Source organism: Carassius auratus, chromosome 9, assembly GCF_003368295.1.
Source record: "Carassius auratus strain Wakin chromosome 9, ASM336829v1, whole genome shotgun sequence".
In the NCBI taxonomy this organism is placed as follows: Eukaryota; Metazoa; Chordata; class Actinopteri; order Cypriniformes; family Cyprinidae; genus Carassius; species Carassius auratus.
Window position 1 is genome coordinate 13,172,195 of NC_039251.1, and position 25,227 is coordinate 13,197,421.

Below are 25,227 nucleotides of genomic sequence, written 5' to 3' on the forward strand. Positions count from 1 at the left end.
ATAATAATAATAATAATAATAATAGTAATTATTAATAACGAACAAGGTGCACAATATTATAATATTTAATCTATTTAAAAATATAATTTTTTTTCAATGAATGACTTCCCTTATTTGAATTAACCAGTTAAGATAATCATCATAATCATCATTATTATTATTATGATAAGTAGTTACAGTAGTACTATTTTAAGGATCCATTATCATCATCATGTTTTTATTTTATTTTATTTTTAATTGCAATAATATTTCACAATGTTGAAGTTTGAATTGTATTTAAATTGTATTGCATTTATAAAAAAAAATCCCTGACCCCACACATTGAACATGATTTAAAAATATGGTAATTTTAACATGACAAAATAAGTATCAACTAGTTACACAATTATTGTAAGTTATATAGATTTACTGCTATTTTATTTAAGCCATTATCTCATTCAGCACAATAACAGAATACAAATATTTAAAAATCTAAAGTATATTAATATACATTTGTATTGATTGACAACTGTAATTATTATCAGTAGTATTTTATTTGACCATATTTGTTAATGTAACTACACACACACACACACACACACATTATAATATATATATATATATATATATATATATATATATATATATATAGAGAGAGAGAGAGAGAGAGAGAGAGAGAGAGAGAGAGAGAGAGAGAGAGAGAGAGAGAGAGAGAGAGAGAGAGAGAGAGTCTGCACTACAGCATGCATATGTGTTTGCATGTTTATGGAAATGTATCATATTATTGACTGTTAGAATGCTCATTTGATACCATCACATGTGGACTGCCTCTTTGACATTCATTTCATTTATGCCACTTGTCACCACAAAACACTCCCCCGAAAAAGGCTGAATAATCTTGCATCAGACCGCTGTCAAATTAACCTCATTCACAGAATGAATAATGCATAGTATGACAACAACCCCTCAACACCATCAGCGTGGCGATGTCGGCTCTTCTTTCATTTACTAGATAATCTACTATACTGCTTTCTATCTTTTATAGTTGTAGCTCTAAGAGATATAAAGAGAATATTTATCTGTTTGCACCTACTCGTTTAACCCATCTGAGCTTTTTATCTTTTCTACATGTGATATGCAGTGTTGTTTAGTCCCTTCTGATCTGGTAAGAGACTGTGCAGCTAATATGAGACTGTACATCTGACAGCAAACAACTAAAAAAAAAAAAAAAAGAGTCATGCACAGAAAGCGATACATGCGTTATCTTTGTTGTGCACACAGAGGGAATTCAGAGAGCGGTTCAATACACTAGTGAACACACTGGAAGATACTGTGGCAGAACTTAGTCACGGTAAAAGCCGTGTTTGTACCTGCATGAAAGTCCACGCCAACGGCAAACAAGGTGCCGCTGATGGGCATCAGGGTCTCGGAGTGGTCACCAGGATCCAGAGCGATTCCACGTATTCCCTCATGAAAAGAGTACATCAGAAAAGAACTCAGGCCTGTGATAGACAACAACAAGCAAGAGATGTCAGATGAAGGTCAAACAAACACAGAAGGTCACACAGTTATCTTTAGGTACCTTCTACATAACAAAACAAGCAGCTAACCCAAAGACAACATGAATTCTTGTTAGAAGTGAAGAAAAAAAAACTACCTTCACAGGACAGACGGTCACTGCGCAGGTTATAGCCAATGGTGCAGGCACATGTGCGTGTGTTTTCAGATGTGGGCAGACAGAGCTGTGTGCAACCGCCGTTATTCAACTGACAGGCGTTCCTACCTGAGAGAAACCATGATAAAAGGAGAAAACGTTGATGAATGAAAAATCGAATTGTGGAGAAAACTGCTGACTGCTGACTGTAGCTTTTGGGATTTGCTTATACATTGTTGGAAGATAACAATTCCAAACTGTTCTGAAAACATACATTTGCAATAAGTAAAACATGTAATTTCAGATTTTCTAGTGCATCCAAATTAAACTGTAAAAATAATGACTGTTTTCATACATTTCCTGAACCCATTGTTTACTGTATGACCCATTTATACAGTATGAGAAAATATTAAGGCCTCTAAAATTACATTAAATACACATAGTCCTTATGCCAAAGCAAAGTATTAAAATATCTGGAAAATAATCAATCAACTTGACACTGCAGCTTATTTTATATATAATGATAATGTCTACACTTTTTTTTAAGTCTCTCATGCTCACCCAAGCTGTGATGATTTGATCAAAAATACAGTAAATACAGTAATACTGTGAAATGTTATTATAATGTAAAATAATGATCAAATATTTTAATTCCAAAGCTAGATTTATCTCTTCTATAGCTTCTCTAATTTTATTACAAAGCAGTTTTACAGAGAATATTGTTGTACAAACTCCAATTTCTACTGATAAAAACTAGGACTGTCAATAGTGGGGACTGTCAAAATTCTGCAGATTTCCCCCAAATTAGCAGATAAAATTCTAAAAAAGTTTGCAGATTGCGAGCCTACTTATGAGTCATAAAAGCAAAGCTGACGCAGTTGACTAATTTGAGACAGTTTCTGAGTTATGTCATGTATGCTTTTATATGAAAGCAATTCATTAAGAAGTTCGGCCACAATGGGATGGTCATAAATTTGGAATATCTCTCCTCGTTTGATGAAAGGTTTTAGTGTTGCTTTCGAGTCAAGATGATTCCTGGAAGTCTTACGCTCATCGTAATTGTATAACTGAAAGTGAAGGGGAGGGAAACTGCACCACTGTGTATTAGTACAAGCTCTCAGGGAAAGCTCAGCTTGCACATCTACGACAGTAATAAGACAGCTCCGCATTATGAATAGAGAGGCTAATTGCTGCCGGAGAAATTTGGTGGCTGGATAGATTTACATTTGTGCCCGTTTAATGGTCATTCCTTATTCAAGTCGACAGTTTAGTGGAATCAACAGCAATGCCATTAATGGATCTGCCATTAGTGTGAATTATTTGCAGAATAACTCCCAAAATGGAAAACCAATATCTGAATATATCTCTGCTTACACACAGGGAAGATAGGCTTGTTATATTAGGTAAAAATAAATTAATTAATTAAAAAGGTAGAAAACAGAACACAGTTGACTCACTTAGAGCTATTTACAAGTAAATTAAACAGCACAGTAAAATGCTTAAATGTATCGTCTTGTCTATTTTAGTACATTTATTTTTATATGCTATTTTAAGACTCTACAAAAAAAAATATATATATAGTTTTGGTGCTTTTAGTCCATGTCTATTAACTTTAAGGCTAATTTAAATGCGTGTGCAGTCCTAAACAGGGAAAACTGAGCAAACAATATTTTACATAAGAATTTTGTCCAGTAAATGCTCTGAAGAATGAACATTTAAAGTTATATCTAGTAGCTAAATCATGGAACTTGGCAGTGTTATTTTATCATCATTGAGATGATATATATTTTTAATTGTTTTAATTAGTTTTTTTTGCCATTTTATTGAAATTTAAGTTATACAGTTTAAGTATTTTGTTGTGACATTTAAAAATATGTCTACATCACTATTCATTTGTAATTTGTATTCATTTTTTATTTTAGCTTTAGCTAATTTATTACATTAAGTTAAATTAGAAAATGAGAAACAGTGCAACTAGAAGTTTATTATTATTATTATTTAACTAATTTAGCTTATTTATTATTTTTATTTTATTATTTCATAAACCTTTTTAAAGGTTTTAGTTTTAGTAAACTTCAATGCAAAGGGTGTGATTTAACTAAAGAAACTGGCTACGTAAAAACTCAAGCTCAAACTTCCTGTTCTTTTGGGAAACATGACAACACTGGAAAGAAATCCTACAGTCTAAAAAGACATTAAACATAAACAATTTCAAAGACAATGACTGATCAAGCTATTTTTTCAACAACCTTGCAAACGCACCTTTCTGACCATCTCTGTCATACACCTTCATGTGTACCACTCCGCTGGTTTTATTGCGCAGCACGGCCGGGTTACGTCCATCCCGTTTGGCGACTGTTCCCAGCTGAGCCAGATCGTCATCAGCCCACCACAGCTTGCCACCTGGAAAAAAAAAACTGATGAATTATTCATTTCCCAAAGTCACAGAACCCGCAAGTCTGGCTGCCAATGGAGGCACATGCCATTATCGTTTGTTTGTTCTTTTCATACCACATGCATATAATCCGGTGGTGTGCTGTGCTTTTCCAGTGCCAAAACTATGCTACGCCACAGTGTGCGGGTGGGCACAGGAGGTGGTGGGAGAAAGTGAGCGAGTGAGTAAAGTAAAGAGATTGGACTTGAGCATTATGCATGTTCCCTTCCCAGTGTGAGTCAATGAGGCAAAGCTCAGGGCGGCCTGGCTACATGCCCTGGCTGAAGGCAAAGACTCTTCATTCACAAAGCCATCAGAGTGCATCTATTCTCACAGTGGCGCTGCGGCTAGCAAGCCTCTCGTGATGTTTCCGCTCTGTAAGTCTGAGTGTGCCACAAAGGGCCTCAGAGATTGTCCTTGGCTCTGAGCCTAGACCATATCTGTCTGCTGCAGGAATACAGGAGAGCCGGAGACAGTCGTAGCCATGCAACCGTAAAATGAAACACATATTTGTATTTGTTAAAGTACAGAGAGATTGAATGAACCGAATGGCATTTAACTGAATGAATGAATAAATGAATTGGATGAAAGAAATTAACCAACAAAATCACAGTCCAAAATACCGCATACTTTTATGTGATTGCTACAATAAAACTGTACTCACTTTGGATTAGCAACTTAAAAATAAAATTACAAATAATTTAAAACTTTTTTTTTTATGGTTGATGGACACTTCAACACGATATTTGGTTTTACAATAGTAATAATAATTGTAGTAACTATAGTTCAAAAAAAAAAAAATGACAACGATTTTAAAATATATTTTTTAAATGTTTTACTTTTACTGTGTGTTTTTTGTTTTGTTTTTTACATATATTTTCTAGAAAATGCTTCCACAGGAATAATAAATAAATTATACAAACTTAATAATCGAATGAAAAAAGTAAATAACACAACTGTTTTCAACACGGATAATAATAATAAGTAATGTTTCTTTAAAACTAAATTAGAAAATCAGAATGAAATAAAATGTATTTTTATAAAATATAAACGTACAGACCACAAAACTTGTGAACCATAGTGTTTATATATTATGCAGCAATGCATTTGTACACCTATAATTTGTACCCTAATGTACCCTATGCAGTACACTAGGTTTTAAAACAGACCAATTGTCTACTGCATGCTTAAAACCCTTTAATGCGTACAATCACACCGGTGTGTTCATTCTTGGTTGGTCCCTGAAGCGTACAATCACACTGATGATCTTGGAAAACTCGGAAACTCTGAGCTTAAAGAAAATTCAGAGTTTGCCACTCGAAATTACGACCTTGTGGTGGTCTTCATGTGCGTTAAACTCGTAAATACAATGTATCCCACATGACTTGAATGCACTATTAAATAATGTTTGCCTAAAAAAAAACTCACCTCGGGGGCTCAGCTAGAACATTTTAAACTCACGTGCGAAAGGGTTAAATCCTTTCATATGTCCACTTAATGATGAGTACAAGCACAAATATTTTTCAACCTCCTCTGTAAACCAGAAACAAATACTAGTGTCATTTAGGCCACAGTGAGCCTCCAAAAAGACATTTGCTTTCTGTAGTGAGGCCAGGTGTGTATAAATGAAATCCTACCCTCAGCAGTCAGAAGTGTATTTGACATTCAAAGATTGCTTGCATACAGGTCATCACTGCAGTCAATATTAATCTTTACCTGTCTGGCGTGAGAGACATCAATGATTGCTTCTGGGTGTAATGTCCACTTAAACTGTTTGATCACAGACCAGCACAGGTCTTAAGGTGACACACAGCCCGCTAAACAGCAGCTTGCACTTCCCTGAGTGGTCACATCCCATTAAAGATTGTACCAGGAGAAGTTGGCGAGATTGCATCCTGTCAGTAAAATTGCTTTCATTTCTTCAGTCATCATGCTCTTCAATTACTGCTTCACGGTTTAATAACAGATGTGACTTTGATGTAAGGCGGCCATTGGATTTTTTTCCCCCTAATAATGATGATGCATCTTTCAACCAGCCGCCGTTCCTATCGATCTCCTGATCATCTGTCTCTGCTGAGTACATTTCCCCTGCAAACCTCGCTGTAAAGATAAGGCCTGTCCCTCATCACAAGCTATAGGGTAGCTGATTTTACTGAGCCAGGTGGCTGAAATCATAAACCATTTCCCTTGCCGCAAGACCAAAGTAAATTTACAGGGACATCAACTGATAGCGTGTTATACAGGTTAACCTTGGCAAATGCCCTAATTTATGTTGCTTTTGCAGGGAGGGAGATAGTGCCGATAGAAACCAAAGATCTTGCAGTTGCAGATGCAGTTTGTATCAAACATCGACCAGCTACCACACTAGAAGCATCACAAAGAAATAATGGAATTAACTGGTTTCATTCAAGTTCAAAACATGGATGAGAAAAGCTGTCATTTTGGTATTTAAGTACACCTGATAAGAGACGAACAAATGATTATAATACATTTTATTACAACTATTTGTTCAATTCTCAGCTGATTTTCACATGTACTGTATGAATGATTCTGAAGACAATTTTATGTGTAATCCAGGGTTCAATCTTAAAGTTATGGCCAATGCCTACATCTGTTACATCTGTTGGTGTTTTACTACATTCAAGCAGTATAAGAAATTATAGATTTAGTTAGAAAATAAACTTGTTTTTATATATAATTCCATGACATTAATTTGAACATATTGTCCATTCCTTTGCTGATCGTAAATTAGATTAAACATTCTGATTACTTACTTTTGTCATTAGATCTGAATATATATATATATATATATATATATATATATATATATATATATATATATATATATATATATATATATATATATATATATATATATAGGGCTGTCAATTGATTAAAATATTTTTAATCACATGATTGTCATGAGTTAACTCGTGATTAATCACAACTTAATCACACATTTTGATCTGTTCCAAGATGTACCTTAAATTAATAAATTAAGTTTTTAATACTCTAATCAACTAGGGCATGGACAAAAACAGTATGAATGATTTATGCAAATGTATGTTTATTAGTGAAACTATAGTCAACATAGAGCATTAAGACTAATTTCAAAGGTCATAGATGTTTTTCAAATCACTTGTTCATGTCTATTAGACACATGAAAATATTAACATTGCATTGAGCAACTTACCTACACAAGCCTGTTTAAATGTTCACATGCCAGGGCAGCTCACTTCTTCTGAACATGCTGTACATTTATTATTACATCTGTTTGCCTGTCTGTGCCTACATACTGTATTTTGATTCAGCAAAAATCTCAATAAAATGGTTTTCAATAATATATTTTTCTGTTTCTATTGTCAGACAATGGAATGAACATGAAATAGTGACTGAAACGCAACACATTATTAAGACTACATGACCAGCTCTCCCTTCCAAGATGTTAATCTGCATAAAAATCCTGATAATCGAGCTGTCGTCTGATGAAATTTCCGCTATACGTGCATGTAAAATTAGAGAAGCAGCATAATTTCTGTTTTAATTGAAAGTGAAAAAGCAGTCAGGTGTGTGCGTGCATTGGGAAAGCAAGACCTCACACTTGTGTGGCAGTATCAGCGAGTCTAAAAAAAAAAAAACGCTAGATGTGTCATAAGGTTTTTTTTTTTTTTTTTTGAGTCACTAAATCCAGCGGCAAATTCATTTGCAACACAGCATCTCTATTTACTGAACTACGGGCTAGGCCATAGGTCAAACAGAAAATGGGTGCTGCATTATTTGCATGTTAATAAAATGTATTCCGTTAAAAATAATTTGCATTAATGCATTATTATCGCATTAATTTTAAAAGTATATTTACAAAAAACAAAAACAGCCAGTGTCCAGCACACATGGGATACTGTTTTAAAAAGCGTCCAAGAAACTACCTCATGAAGTTTGGTAGAGTTTACATTTTTTGGTCACCTAATTGTGACATTTCATAGATTTGATGACTTCTTATTTTCAGTTCTGCAAAATAATATAAATAAAGGTTTAGAGAGTATGCCTAAACTTTTGACTTGTAAAGCACGTGGGGTGAAGGGACTCTAATATATTAAAAAAAATTTCCTCAATGCTGAATCGGACTCTTTGTTCTCTGATGACATTCTCATGCTGCATAATAATATATGCCATTCTTTTAGATCTCTGTGGGTAACCTGCATGAGAATGTGCCGTATATGCATTATAAAAACACAGACTGCCAGTATTTGAAAGAAAAGCACAGTTTTGTGTGCTTGGAAGGGAGAGCTGTATTATCATAAAGACTATACGTGCAAACCCCAGTCTACTTTACTTATCACAAAGATAAAATCAATCACACCAAGAATCTTTCATCTCTTCGCATTGTTTCCTTTCATATTTACATTGAGGTTGTGCTTACTTTACATTTTATACCTTATAATCAACTCCATATGCATGGTAAGGTATTTATGTGCGCATTTGTGAAGGAAAGAAGGACATTATCTTATATTATTGCTTGACTATAGTTTATATTCAGCAAAGAAGATAGAAATATGGAATTCTAAGTTAAATTCCACTCACTACCCACTTAAACACCAACTCAAGGGTCTACGAGATCATCCGCCCACCTGCATGCATTAGATATGCATGCATATCTAATCAGCCCCTGGCCATTCAGGCTCTGAGATGGTCTTTCCTTTATAAAGGTGTGATAAAGCTTTAAATAAATATAACTGATCCATAATGCTGGTGGTACATGACATACATAAGTGTATGTGTGTGGGTGTACATACACAAATGTATGTTAACGCGTTAACACAGGCAATTATTATTATTTATTTTTTTCAGTTTAATGCCTTAAAAGTATTTTAAGCAGAGCTTGGGTTGACCACCCCACTCACAGATGTTCTTTCTGTCACTCTGCATTCTCACTCTGCATTTATTCAGTCGCTAAAGCCTGGCTCACACTACAGGAGTTTTAAAATCATAACCGATTTTGAAATCTGGTTGCAGCACACACATAAGGAGAATCTTTGCAGATTATCTTCCCTCAAATATTAGACATGCACACACAAGATTTGAACATCGTGGCACATCACACACTGCAAGATATCATTAAGATTATCATGCCAGAAGGAGCGCCTCACGTGATCTCACGCAGCAGATCATCACTTAATTTTTTTTTTTTTTAGCTTGCTAGCTTTGTGCACTCACCCGATGCATTCAAAGCTGAGGCGATTTCACTCCAGCTCATCTATTTTTCCTTACAGTTGTGATGCAGTTTCGACACATTACAGACAGTTGTTTTACTAAAAAAAATGTCAAGAAACAGTTTCCTCTATCACCGCTATCCAATGAAGCCGTACATCAGCTGTTTTGTGGTTTTGCGCATTGGCTGTGAAAGCACTGACGTAATCATAAAGCCATCATCATCCCGATTTAAATCCTAAATATCAAACAAGTTTGATAATAATCAGGGCTGCCCCAACTTGTGTGCGAGCAAATCAGGAGGAGCAAGATTCGATCGGTGAACGCCTCACATTACCAGATAATCCGCGCCGAACATCGGGACAGATCGAGGTGCTCAACAAAATGTTTGCTCCGATTCTCGGCAGGGGGAAATCGGGGCTAAATCAGGCTAAAAATCCTGTAGTGTGAGCCAGACTTAAGAACATTTTTAGTGTCACATTAAATGGGAGATTTTTAAAACATGCCCTCTAAAGATCATGCTCTACAATTGAACGCACAAAGGCACTATCGCACACTGTACCCTTTATCTTTTTATATCAAAGCGCAAATGAAACTACAGTATACAAAATGTTAGGGAGGGAAACATTTTTATACAGACATCATCAATAATATTGGTTATATTGAATATTAAATGTAAAATTATTGCAATATAAACGTATATTTAAAAACTTGAATGTTATGTGGGATTTATCGCGATTAATTTCAGAAAAAGATAAGATAAGATTTACTTTTTTTTATAGAAATGAATACTTTATTGAGCAGAAATGCACTGATCAAATGTAACAGTAAAGACTACTGTGAGACCTATGGACTTGTGTTTTCTTTCATTTGCTGTTTTCCTGTCTTCTGTTCTGGTTTAGTTCTTGTGTGATCTTATTTGGTTATGTTCCTGTTTTCGTTTAGTTATTATTAGTTAACCTCCATTTATCTGTGTCTAGTTAATTACCATCATTATCTTGTGTATAATAGTTGCCCTCTTTTGGTTCTTTGGTCGCCGTTATCTATTTAATGTTATTTTAATATTTACCTATGCGTGCACCTGCTTGTCCGTCCTGAATTTACCCTTTTGTTTGGAATTTATTAAAATAGTATTTGCCTTTACCTTCATCTTCTTTGTGCATTTATATTACAGTAGAATGACAACTACACTGTAACATGTTCTATTCTATTCTTTTGAATCTTATTTTATAAGAATTATTGAGAAAAAAATCGTTTTTACAAATTTCTACAAAAACATTAGGGAGCACAACAGTTTTCAACATGGATCTGTTTTTTATGGTATAGTCTTACAGTTTGATTAACTAAATGTAATCTTGTGAGAATAAACTTTCAAAATCAAAAATGAATTACAAACGTACTTATTACTTTTGCTAGAAATGGTAGTGTTTATACAAATAATACACATTTATCTACTTATATTTATATACAGTATGGATTAAATCTGCATTTAATTCTGAAAGGTAGGATGTATGTCCTAATGATTCAATTCACTATTTATCTTCGCAATGTTAAAGAATCTGAAATTTGATGCAATAGAAAACTTTCTAATAAGTAATCAACCAGCTACTGAATTTCTGTATTGATTTGCCGAACTTGTTTCCTGTTGTAGCCTTCTAATGGCGCTTTTCGAGTTAGGCCTAGTTGGTGAATCTACCAATTGAAAAAGATTTAGATTATCACAAAACACTTTTAAATGATCGGATATTGTATGCATCCAATTTAAGTTAAAATCACCTAATAAGACCAGTTCTTTATAATTTAAAGAAGCCAGCGAATTCATTAATGAATGTAAAGTACAGAAACATAACTGTCCACCAAAAAGAGCCATAGGTTTTTGCAGAAGTAATGGAAAGCATTTCCTCTATGGAACAAAGACCTATTAATTGTGATAGATAGCACCTACTGAATGCATAATTTTGCTGTTTCGCTGTACATTGCTACTTCTATGAAAGTAACCCATTAGTCTTTGTGGCAGCCTGCATTCTGCTCCCAATTTAATAATGACTCAAACTTTGTTTAATTAAAAGAGTCTGTCACCACTTCTTACAAGTAAACATTTGCTTTTCAGCTCATCATAGCTGCTCTAAAATAGAACGTGACTATAGAGGCTTTCCCAAGATTAATACTTTTGCAGCATGCAGACAGTGTAATCAGTTAAAACTGGGGTTTAGGGAAATAAATACATGCTAATGAATAATTTGGGGGCATAAGTTTCTACCCACGAAGACAGGCAGGGAGTAATGTGAGAAAGCATGTCAGATGCAATCCAAAACAAAAGTGTGCAATACATTCAAGCAAAACCTAAGTCAGAGAAAGGGAATTCATCTAATACAAAAAAGTGAAAGTGCGCCATTACAGGCTTTGCTAAATGTACTACTTTCATTTGCTGTAGGGTGAACAAAAAGAAAAAAAAAAAAAGTTATGCAAGTCTTGCCGCTTCTGACGCTGCCAATATGACTGAATTCTCTATAATCCCTAGAATTATAGCTTTTGGGCAATGGTTAGAGCTGTAATTTGAATCATACAGCAGGCCTAAAGTTTGCGATTAAAAATTGCGTCAAATCAAATGGATATCTTCCAAGACAGCCTTTATTATCTTGATCTATATAAAGCTACATCAATAAAACTTCACCACTTCTCTAATACTGAGATGTATGTTTACGCTCCTCAGGGAAACAAAATTTGGTCTTTATTCCCATACCATGATGAGTTTCCCAGGGCTAAAAGGAAATTGTTAAATCTATTTTGACAAAATGTCTTGAGTTATGTCTTTTCCCTTCTGAAGCAAAGTAGCTGTAGAATTGCAGTGCCAGGTTTGACTATTGACAAAGTCTGATATATTTTACAACTTTTGTACTGGCCTTTTTGACATAAAGAGAACATCGGACCAATGTGTAAAATTCCTAACAAGAGTTTTGTATTAGCCAGACATTTAGGGATGTTAAAATCAATTAATGGCTAAAAATCACATAATGGTTAAGCAATCTCTCTGCGCAAAATAGAAATAACTGGAAATGTGTGTTGACTTTCTTTTAATATATGAAATAAATACAGATACAAAACATACAGGAAAAATGGGAATATCCCATTCTGAGTATGGTTATCTAATTCAATTGCTAACAGACTATCTTTTCAAAATCCAAAGGCAAAATCCTTGCAAACACTGACAAATCTGTTAACCAGTTCTTTTTCAGAAACACTCATTGTTCCAGCCTGGTATCTTTTAAACAAAGTTTTTTTTTTCCTGATAAAACCATTTAATCAGATGGTTATGTGAGCATGCCACGTGAGACTTATATCTTTGCCTCTTTAGATTTTCACTTATTATTTTTTTTTGTTCGTGCTCCTTATGGTTTATGTTGCCACAGCAACAAGTACAGTAATTTAATAATAAAAAAACACTTCACAAACACAAACATTAATTAGAAACATTAATTAACACAGATAAAATACCAGCCATATGCCTTCAAATCAACATGTACTGTTATGTGTCCGATTTCTTATGGTTTATGCTGTGGTAAACCTTTGACCCAAGCCTGACTGCTGAAGAGGGAATTAGACAATCACTTACCCATGACTGCTAGAGCCGTGGCTTTAGTTAGGTCCCTCTTCATGCTTTCAATGACCTCAAAGCCACTACCATCCAGATTGCACCTGTTGATAGTACCATTAGCAGAACTGATCCAATACATCTTCCCAGCGGGAAAGTCAATCGAAAGTCCTAAGGGAAAACAAGAATTAGTTAAAAACTGTTATTTTAAGTGCTGGTGTGCAAGAGTGCTGGTGGAGTCATTACTTTAAAATACCTCACATATACTATTACTATATATGTATCTGAAGGTGAGATGAGTCTTTATAGCTTGAGATATAGCTGTGACCTCTTTGTGACACTCTAAATCACTTGACTAAATTAATCTCTGTCTTAAACCTGGTTCAAAAGTGGAAATGGTGAGGTTTGACAGAGTGGTAAAATTGATTGTGACAAGTGAAGGATATTTCAATTGAGTGTCAGGACAGCTGTGACTGAGAGGGACTAGTGGATGATAGACTCCCACCAACAACAACTGACTTTCAACTTTCAGGGCATCTTCTCCAAGACTGCCATTGAAACAAAAGAAGCATTTGCTTTGCTTATCAATTAACGCACAGGGATATATAAAGGAACTATATTTAGAATTGAGGATGGGAACTGTGTAGATGTTACATAAATAAATAAATAAATAAATAAATAAATAAATAAATAAAATAAAATAAAAAGAAAAGTCTAAAGTACTACTATTTTTTCTGTGTATTAAAACTTAAACTTTTTTAATTAGCTTTTGAAATAGACTGATGAAATCAAAAGGCCAGGGAGATCTTTACATTAAATTAACTTTTACGCATAAACTTTGAAAAGCAACCTGTTAAATAGCAATTTTCTCAGGTTCCTGACTTTGTAAGGCTGTATATATATAAAAAAAAAAATAATGATAATAATAATATTATATATATATACTGAGAGTTGTTTAAATTTAGCAGCAGTTTGTATCGACTCAAGTTCAAGTTCACAATAGTTATATTTGAATTAAATTAATTTCAGCTTTTACTCTACAGTACTGTAGTTCAAGACTATGTTGGGGTGACTAATCAGATGTATCTTCACACGGACAAATTAACACAGTTGTGGCCAATTACAATAGAGTCTGAAATGGATTTTGCTGGCTGCTTTAAATAAAAGTTTTGTAAAATCGTTTTTCTTTATAAGTGGAAAAAAGACGTGATGGCATGCAAAATAAAGATATAGATATAAAGAAAATTGTGAGGTATAATAAAAAGCATGATTTTGTTCTCGGAAATATAATTAAATAGGAGTACAATATTTCTATTTATATAAAGTACAAATTTCTAAAAATAAGTCTTAAGTATATCAATGAAGTACAACTCCTCTTGTACTTTAAACTTCTGTGATTGTTAGATTGACAAAGGAATCAGACATACCAACTGGTTCTCTCTGATTTTGATGAAGAACCTTCCTGTTGCTTCCATCCATACTGGCTACATTTATTGTATTTCCATCTGTCCAATAGATTTTTCTAGACCATAATGCAAAAAAATAAAACAAAAATAGGAGAAACATGAGTCATAGGAATTTTCAAGATTACACAGACAGACAGACAGATGAACAAACACAAATCTTTCTTTATCATACATGCAATCTGTCCATGTGGGCTGCTTACCCTTTGGCTGGGTGCACAGTCAGACACTTTGGTTTGTCAATCCCATGGATGACTGAGGTTTTTAGAGATCCGTCTAGTCGGGCAACATTGATCTGCGTCTCCTCGTTCTCAGAGCTCAGCCAATACATATTCCTCGAGAGCCAATCTACTGCCAGCCCACGGCAGTTTTGAATATCTGCACGTACCAGAGATAGCCATTAGCACAGAGGTGCACATCACAACAAACCTCATGGGAGACTACAACACTTATGCGCACACTGTAATAAACAGTCTTGTGTGCAAAGGCGCATGGTCGGCATGCTGATCAGTTTGTGAAGGTTTAAGAAATACAACATGCTTGATGACAGCACTTATGAAGAAGCAATCCCCAGAGAACTTCTCAAACAAGCTCTCCTATCACATAAGATATTATTTATATTCTGCCAACACACTCCTTCTACCATCATTTTTTAAAGCATACCGCCTGTGAACACAGTCTTTTCATAATTGAAAAAAACAAAAAAAACAATTTAAGACTGAGTGTGAGCAAACCTACAATATGGCAGCAGAAAGAGAAAAAAACTAACAACAAAACTTATTAACAGGACAAAAATGTAATAACTGTCATTTAGATGGTGTTTGTTGAGAAAAATGTTACACCGCACAGAATGTGAAAAAAAGAAACAATATAAAACACTTCAACTTGGACTCTCGACTCACCTCCAGAAATGACTGTTTGAAGGCCTGTTCCATTGATAAAGGCACGTTTTATTGTTTGAGTCTTAACGTCCGCCCAGTATATCCTTTCCTCAAGAGCGTCGTAATCCACCACAGTGACATCATCGATGTCAGGAACAGTCAAAGCAGTCATGACGTTCATGTACGGATTATCGATATCCACTCCACGGATCTCAGATCGTCTCACATACAACAAGAACTTCTTCAAGGCTGATGTGCGTGCCAAAACAAAACATACACAAGTCAATAATTTGTCTAGAAAGCTCACACCTATCAATAGTTCTTTTTGTATGTTTTGTTTGTTGTCTGGGATGTTAAAGAGCTGCATACTCACCCACACAAGAGCGGTTGTTGAGGGAAAGCTTCATGAGATGAGGACATGAACAAGATGCCGTGCGGTTGTAATCAATGAGACAAAGGTGGGAGCAAGGACCTCTTCCATCGTTTCCCTCACAAGGGTTTGAAGCTGATAAACCCAGGTTGACAAGCATTTAAAAAAAGAGAAAGAAAACACACCAAGGAGAAAATCAATATCACATTATATGAATTAAGGAGAGGGGCTCTTAAAAGAAGTCATGAACAACAGCTGTACAGCTAAACAGTAACTGTCCAGTGAAACAGAGAATTTGTTTTCTTGATGAGGTGCAAGGAGTGAGAATTCAGATGACAGATGGCATTTAAAGAGGGCAACATGAAATGGGTGCAAAATAAAAGATTGCAATACCACTAAGAAAACATTCATCTTAACTCCAGGATAAAGGAAACAGCTGAAGTTGAATGGACAGGGCTGACAGCTCATGTCTTCTGCCCACAGTGATCCTCTTGAAAGCACAACACAGTTAGACATTTTGTTCGACTCTTTGTAGAAGGGCTACTATATTTCAACAGAAGGTAATGTTGAGCAGACAGATAATGGCCTAAAGGCCAATGGTGCGAATAGTAAATTAACCATCAAATCTTTCTCAGATTGCTCTGACGGTAAAGATCTTCCTTGAAAAGACCAACTCAAAAGCTGAGATGAGGTTTACGTATGTATGTTTGTGTTTTTCAAGATTCTTTAATGATGAGTAGGTTCAAAGGAACAGCTTTTATTTGAAATGGAAACCCCTAAAAATAACTTTACTGTGAAAAGGGGTCAATATGATGCGATTTAACATTTTTCTTTCTCTATGGCGTGTTACAATCTGTTGGTGCATAAAAAAGATCTGTAAGGTTGCAAAGACTGTCTCAAATCCAAAGAGATATTCTTTATAAAAGTTCAGAGTCAACCACACCCTCCTTAAACAGCTCGTTCTAAGGAGTGAGTGATTTCACCAAGTACAACATGTTCCTGGATCAACATTCATGGAGGATGAGGACTGTTTCCTGAACCAGTAGCTTTCAATTCGTCTGTGGCACAAAGGCTGTTTCTATAAAGCTGGGCAGTTCCAACTTAACAAGGACAGCCTGGCGCTTCTGACTCACAACCTGTAAGTACGCATTTAAAGAATTTGCCATTGATGATTTAAACGTGAGTTTTGAGCAGTGTGAGTAGTGTTTGTTGTTTGTTTCTCCGATCACAAATGCAGACATGGTTTTATGTTTACGCAAAGCAATACTCAATGCAACGCGTAAAAAGACAATACTAGTCATTATAATCTGTAATTATGTCTCCACTGTATGCAACACATGGCTCATTTGCAATGGGTTTTATTGGTTTTGTTTCATCATGCCGGGAGACGGCATCACAGTAGTGGAGTAGCATTTCCGTCACATGCTTGAGCAGCCAATCATAATGCACAGGATAGCTAGCCAATCAGCACACACCTCGCTTTTCAGAACGATGAGCTTTGTAAAAATTGACGCGTTTCAGAAAGGCGGGGCATAGAAGAGCAACAATAATGTACATTTTATGGAAAATAATGTGTTTTTTTTTTTTTTTTTTTTTACCTTAAACCACATAAACACATTACATTACACCAAATACACAAAATAATGTTCTTTTTAGCAATGTCATATGACCCCATCAATTTTACTTTTGATAAACTGAATGTAACCTTGCTGAAGAAAGTATTCATTTATTTTAAAACACACACATACAAAAAAAAAAAAAAAAAAAAAAAAAGAATCTTACTGACACAAACATTTGAACAGCAGTGCACGCATTCTGACATACTTTCTCAGAAAATGCTTATTTATAGTGTGCTGCCATTTTCTTTTGCCATTACACAAGACTACTGTCTGTTTTCAAGAGGCTTTAACCCTTCCATGAACCCAGAGCAACTACATGCAATTAACTCCACAAGCAGTTGCATCTTGTAAATAATTGATCCAGTGGGAGTTTGAATATAGGCCTATTATTTCTTTGCGATGTCGAACCCATTTCACTTATGTAGCAAGCATATTTTTGCAAGTGAGAATAACAAATAATTTCAAGTGACTAAATTATAGGCTAGAATCCCATAGAATTAATTATGCAGTCTGCTGGTCTGCGGGGGAAAACTGGCTGTTTGAATAAATACTGTATAAACAGCGCAAGTGCACTTGACTCGTGATAGAAACACTTGATTCGGATGTACTGATTTTTCCTAGTCAAATCAGCCACAGATTTTATAAATCTCCACATCAATCTGACTTTACCTTAACATGTCTACATGTAAAGTGGGTCCGGAGTATAATTTGTATTTTCACTGCTTCAGCTTTGTCTGAAAAGGGAATGATCCACCTTGTCTGCAAACTCCAATAGTAATTTTGAAGTGGTTTGCCTGTCAGCAATGTGCTGGAAAAGTGCTTACAACACTGCAGGCCACACAGGCACTAAAAATGGGAGCCCTCCAAACTGTTGTCGATCTCTTGAAACTTAACACTCAGCCCTTTTACAACACATCAACAGCTATAGCCTTAGCCCCATTAGGCTAGTTAGCATATCTGCTTCACACTCCCTATGGACACTCTAAGGTCCGCCACTCATCTGCCAGAACCGCAGGGGCCAAACAAAAACACAATTGCTATGGACTGTAAGGGGCCAGAGCCCAGATTTTGGACACCTTTAATAGCCAGACCTTCCCATGGGCTCTTTAAAATTGGATTAGCCATACTTATTGGCTTTCGCTGGCAAAGCAGCACAATTTGTCGACACTTATCAGTGTAAAACAGTCACCCGGCTGCCGGTGCTGTGGCAGGAGACATGAGCTGTTTTGGCAGGACTTCCTATAGTTTTGGGCTGGTTAAAATGATGCAAATCAGATTATTTCGGCTGATGAACACTCGCAGAAGGCTACATTTCTGGACATCTGGACACCAGGCACACTTGGCAATTAGAATAACTTCTGTTAACATGTTTTACAAATCACAAAATGCAATTTTCATAAACCAGAGATGAGTAAGTGTAAAAATGGGTCATGTAAGACATGCCATAATTACAGAAAACTAAGTTTTTCATTTTAATACAATTTTAATATATTTTAAGAAATCATTCTTAATATGATGATTTGGTGCTCAAGTAACATTTCTTCTTTTTATATAATATACTATTTTTGTGTAAAGCATGATACTATTTTCATTGTTTTAGAAATATAAATAACATTTTTTAAAGCATAATCTTTGTCTATTAATAAGAAAATGTCAATATAAGTAAACTGTGTATGATGTCCCCCCCCCCCCCCCCCCATTTTCTTTTAATGACCACTGTCTGTTTAACAGAAGATAATCTGCTGCCCTTGCTGGCTACAAAGCCCTGTGTGACATTGTACCATGAAACAATTAAAATTAATTTGGGTTGAGGAAAGAGCACGTCTTGAATCCACGTCAGGCCTTCTTACGCTCTGCATGACCCCCTTTTTCAATTATTCCGCTCCTCTCAAACAGAGCCATTTGGGCTTCCAGATTGGCAGAAGAAATGAATGATCAGCGGGATTCGGCTCAAATGAATCCTCGCCCCACAGAGCATGCTGGAAAATTTCTCTCTGACTCCCAGACTAAAACTGAACATAGGCGGCTCATAATATTATTGTTATTATTTTTTAATAACGTGCAGCTAAGCACGTTGTCAATGTAAAAAATGCTAGGCTTTCTGTGTGTGGTTTGCATGCTGAATAAGCTCACAGGGTGCAAATGCAAACAGGAAATGGAAGCATCAAATAAGAGGTTGAAACATTCTGACAGAACATCTGTATCATCAGCAAGGGTGAGATTTTCAAGGACAGTGCTTTTTACAGTATACTATACTGTCCCTTTAACAACTACCTTACTAACTATTAAAAAGCAGCAAATTAGGAGTTTATTGAGGCAAAAGTCGCAGCTAATGGTTTGTTAATAGAGAGAATTGGACCTTGAAATAAAGTGTAAATATGTGTATATACGTGTATACAAAGTGTATATGTGTGTGTGTGTGTGTGTGTGTTTATATTTTAATGCTTATTTTTATCACAATCAGTTACTCTTCTCCAAATCCCTGATTTATCAAAAAAAAAATAAATAAATAAACATTTGTTTTAATTCTACATTTCTATGATAAATAATTTACAGTATGAGCCACCACAGTTTGTAAAACCCACAGGCATACTTCCAATGTTAATGCATCCTTGTACTGTATGTATCCGTCACAAAAAAGCAGTTCCAGAATACATTGAAAATTTGGGTGAAAAATAAACCCATATGACAAACAAAGAAACATTTACATTCTAAAAACATGCATATTAAATACAATTAAACCAATTAAATAAATAAAACATGATTTTATTTTGTTGACATTAAATCAGTAAAACTAAAGTAATTATGTTTAATTATACAGAAATGATCAACATTTAGATAATTGCAGATGCAGACCCACCTTGAGGTTGTCTGCTAGGATGGTATATCTCCAGATCAAATGGCTGGGCACTTGTCTTCTGGATCACAGTTACATTGTGGCCAGTCCATTTATTTGCTCTAGCTAAAGTGTTGGTTCTCCAGTCTGTCCAGTACACACCACCTCCAAAGAGAGACACAGCGAACGGGTGTGACAGGTACTCGTGCCCCCTGAGAATCTCTATGACCCCTGTGCCATCATACAGGGCTGAATATATTGCATCTGAGCTGAAGGGAAAGCGAAACATGAGGTGAGAACAACACTCTTTGCCCATACCAACAAGATGTTACAATGATGACTTCCTGGGGAAAATACTGAAGATTGAATATCATTTTTTTTTTCTGCCTTACTTATGGCTAAATACACAACATACTTAAAATGCCCATTTGTGAAAACTGTGTTTGCCACGAAGAATAAATCAAAAATCTCACTCATTCCTTTTGGTTTAAATGGGTTAAGGCTGTTTTATATAATGTTTGTGAATCATACCTAACCTTGAGCGTTTATGCAAAAAGCCTAGGCTTAAATTCAATGCTTCTTGTAAATTGCACCAAAATATCATCTTCATTTGCATTTTTAATTTCCCGTACCGAGCATCTGTCCACACTATTCTCCTTTCCTGATGGTCTAGCGTGAGTCCATTAGGCCAGGCTCCAATCTCCATGTCCTTATACACAACATGTCTTCCACTTCCACTCATTGACGCTGCCTCAATCCGTGGAAAAGTGGCATCCCAGTCGGTCCAGAAAAGAATGCTACATACAGAAAAAAACGGTTATAAATTCTTCATCTGACCATATAGAATATCAGTGTAAACATTTCAAAATAACACTTTAGTATAGGGACCAATTCTCAGTGTTAACTACTTATTAACATGCCTATTATTAACACATTGGCTGTTTATCAGTACTTCTGAAGCACATAATCTGCATTACCATGTTCTACAGCCCTACCTCAACCGTTTGTTGATAGCAAGAAATGGACCATAAAATGAAGTGTGACCCAAAATAATATTCTTCCAAATAAAGCTGCAACACACACATCTTAAACACACCTTAACATATTGATTTTACCATCATTTTCAGTATTTACTCATGACTGAACTATTAAGACATATCTCTATAGTTGCTTCGAAACGCGTATCGAATACGTATTGTGACAAGCACTATACAAATAAACACGACTTGACTTGGGAAGTATAACACAGGGAGCTGCTCAGAAAATAAAGTTACTTGCTTGAATAGAATTCATTTACAGTGAGCGATGCCAGTGGTTACCAAACTAAGAGCGCGCACAAACCTGTGAAACTGCTGCATTGGAGCAATAGAGAAGTAAAGGGTGTGTATGAGAGCTGTGTGTGCTGAGATGCATCCTATGCTGCCCTAGAGAACAGTCCTGCTTTACATCATGAAAAAGCATTAAAAAAATCGAAATGTAAAAAAGTTGGTTAATTTCAAAACTATTCTTTTTATATGCACACTGAAAGTTTCTATGAAAACTGTCTCCCAGTGAAGTCAATGTCAAACACGACGAGGGCTCCTTTTTAACAGAAGTCACAGTTCTCTGGGGTGGCATGGAAACAAAGGGCACATTCTGATGTGGATATTACAGGGACTCTAAAATGCTAAATACTTGCATCAAGCTCATATGCTAATGAAATATGTGATCATGTTCCTGCATCCGGCATCAAAAACAATTAAACTGACAGCCAAACATTTGAGGTGCATGGCAGTAAAGCATACAAAAAGGCGTCACATGAATTTTGCTTCAAGGAGGTAGCCTTCTCCTTTTCAGAAGGCCAATTAATTGACCAGTGGCATACAGTTATTAAACTAGGCTTTCAACGAATAAAAGAGTTGCTAATTACAAAGACGGCTAATCCCTTCAGAACTACAATACATTTTCAACACACCTCTCTATGATACAGCTGTGTAGGTCATTTTCAAAGTAACTATGTAATGAATTTGGGGTTTTTTTAATATGTGCCACACCGCTGAGTGTGAAATCAGTCTTTGGATATTTCCCCTAATTGTTCTTTTCAGCTTTCAGTGAAATAATTTACAATATGTCATCCAACTGAGCACCAACATGAGCTTTAGTTGGACTGCAGAGATACCATATTTCTCCTCTATGGGATGCTCACCGGTTTGGCAAAAATGTTTCAGCTAGATATAAAACAGGCAAACAAGCAACAACTAGGTCTACAACAACATAAAAAGGACTGATAAGAAATAGAATTGATGCCTTTTTCTGTGCCTGTGTGCTGTCATTTGGTAAACTGCCATCATTAGCATCACTGTACTATGATGAAAAACATTTTTTAAGGGGAAAAATAAACGAACTGACAAAAAAAAAAAAAAAAAACCTATGCTATATTTATAAGATTTTTATGAGCTTTATGATTTTTCCTTTATATTTTTTCCCATTCATTTCTTATGACACACATTTTAGACAGCATGGGAAGCAAAGTGTTACTTTTTGTTCCTTGACTTTTTTACATTTCTGAATCATGTAGAATGTTTATTTTAATTAATTAATTCATTTATTATTATTACGTTTTTTTTTGTGTGTGTGTTCACATAGCTATTACGACAAAGACACCAAGGGTCAGGTTCACTAAACAGGGCAAATTATCATTAGAAGTGTAAAATTTTTCAGTCAAAAGTGACTGATGAGGCCCACAGGGTTAATAATTATTTTGTGTTCAATAATAATAAATGTTCAATAAATCAGGAATTAAGGAATTAAAATAAATGTTTTTTTTTTATGTATTAAAAAAAAAACAAATACATAATTGGCATATTATTTGATCTTCAAAATGTTGGCAAAAAAAGCCTCTTTTTTGTGCATTTACAATGTTGGTGTGAATTATTCATGCTGCTGGGATCATTCTGCGACTTTTCTGAGCTCATGCTGTCATATTTGAGACTTTCTTTTCCCAGCACACCTCAGTAAGAAATGTAGAGCTGAGCAAGAGAAGAGTAAGGTGACAAAAAAGGAAACAGAACACAACAAATAAACAGCAAGATGCAGAGAGCTATTCTAGAACTATCATTAGTAATAGATGACAAACAAGTCCCATGAAATATGATTGCTCTGTTATGTACCCAAGATGGTCTCTACGAGGACAAATTATGGTAAAAAAGAAATACATTTTTTCACTGTTTGCTTTTGCTCTGGTGAACATTGCAGAAGGGAATGTGAAAAAGAAAAGCAGACTAAGAGGAAAGAAAATCAGACTGTGGTAAATTTTGTATGAAATTAATACACACCCCTGTCCTGGGTCTACAGCCAGCGCTCGTGGGTGCTCCATGCCACCGGCAATCAAAGTGGTTCTCATTTCCCCATTCAGCTTGGCCACCTCAATCTGATCCAAGTTGCTGTCTATCCAGTAAAGGTTTCCTGCAATCCAATCCACTGCGAGTCCCTCTGGGGTGGCCAAGCCATGCTGAATCACAACCTCGACCCCGGTCACACCTACAAAACAAACCACTCGCGCTAGTTCAGAGGGTGGATGGGGTTTCCAATTCAGCACAGCAAAGCATTCTGGTCATTTTGAACTTCCTTTTGAACTGTTGAGCTCTTCATAACACTAATCCTTGCTGAAAAGACCAGCTTGAAACAGAATGCATTTCATGCCGTTAGTCGTGTTGTTCATCAGCAAATGATGCAAGTCTTTCTGATGAAATTGGACAAAGCAGTCTTGCTAGTTAAGCTAGTTTAAGTGAAAATTCGAATAAAAACAACTAAAACTATTTCTAAAATTATATATATATAATATGTTTTCAGAAACTGATATAAATTTGAAATAAAATATACATATTAAATTAAAGTTAACGTTAAAAACTAAAAAGAATGAACAATAACTAAATAAATAAAAATAAAAAATAATAAAAAATAAATAAAATGACAAAATGGCAAATTACAAAAATATTTACTAAAATTAAATTGAAAACTAAAAATAAAGACTAATTCAAATTATTAATATATACCATAATAGTATATAAATAATCCTAAAATAACTTTCTCTCTTCTATGGAACACAAAATAAGGTATTTAGAAAAATGTATTATTGTCTTTTCTGTCCATATAACATTCTTCTAAAAAATAAAAAAATAAAATAAAAATAAAATAATAATTCGACTTGACCTATCCCTTTAAGAAGCCTGGTATGGACACCAGAATATCAACAGCAGGCGATCGGCATCTAAACACAACATTTTCTGGTCTTTTCAACAGGGTTTCTAAAAATAACTCTGGAAAAGAAAACATTGGTATTGAAGGAAAGGAAGTTTTCCCTCAGCAGTAAACATCTTTTTTTTTTTAAGCTATCTATAATCCAGCTGTTTGCAATTATTCTAGCTGTGGAGGGCTTTATGAAATGCTAACAAAAGGAGAGAGCAATAGCTGCACTGGTGGCCTGTTCCTCTGAGAGAAAGATTTAGATGTGTGCTTAATGCAGCTTCAAAAAAATACAAGGGTGTTCATCAGCTCCTTCAGAGCTTTTCTGCGTCATTCAAAGAGCGACTGCGCATTATGTATTGCATTACTGTTCAGGGGACGTGACCTGCATACTACGAATAGGGAAACAGAATATCTACTCAAACTAAAGCTTAGGTTAAACAAAAGGGCAAGTTGGAATGGGATATCAAATTGGGTGTTCATTACCTCCAGTCTCTGAGAGCTTTCCCCGATAGATCTTATCCTCCACCACGTCAGTCCAGTAAAGCAAACTGTGGTTGAAGTGGAAGTCAAGAGCAATGGTGTTCCGCAGGCCGGGCACGAGTAGGCTGTAGTCACGTTTATGAAGGTCGATTCGTCTGATCTCATGCCGGATAGAGAAGATAACAAAAGCCTCAAAGGGATCTTGAAGAAGAAACAAATTGATTATTAGCACCCCACACCTGTGCATTAGAGATTTCAAGAGCATCGTGCTGTCTGTTGAGGCGTCCACCATGCACATTTTTGTTCTGTAAATAACACCTAATTAGTCTGTCAGATGATGTTTTTTTATGAAAAAGACTTACAGGGAAACTAGTCTTAGAGAAACCTGAGGATATTGTTAAATGACACTTAAGTAGTCTTCAAAGCGAAAGCAAAAAAAAAACAAAAACTCTTTTAATTAGGTCAAATTACAAGTTCACTTTTA

At 35.3% G+C, this 25,227-nt stretch overlaps 1 pseudogene; it reads right to left on the reverse strand.

The window, feature by feature from the left end:
- LOC113108037 (low-density lipoprotein receptor-related protein 1B-like) overlaps nt 1-25,227 on the reverse strand; it is a 109,074-nt pseudogene that overhangs the window by 71,145 nt on the left and 12,702 nt on the right.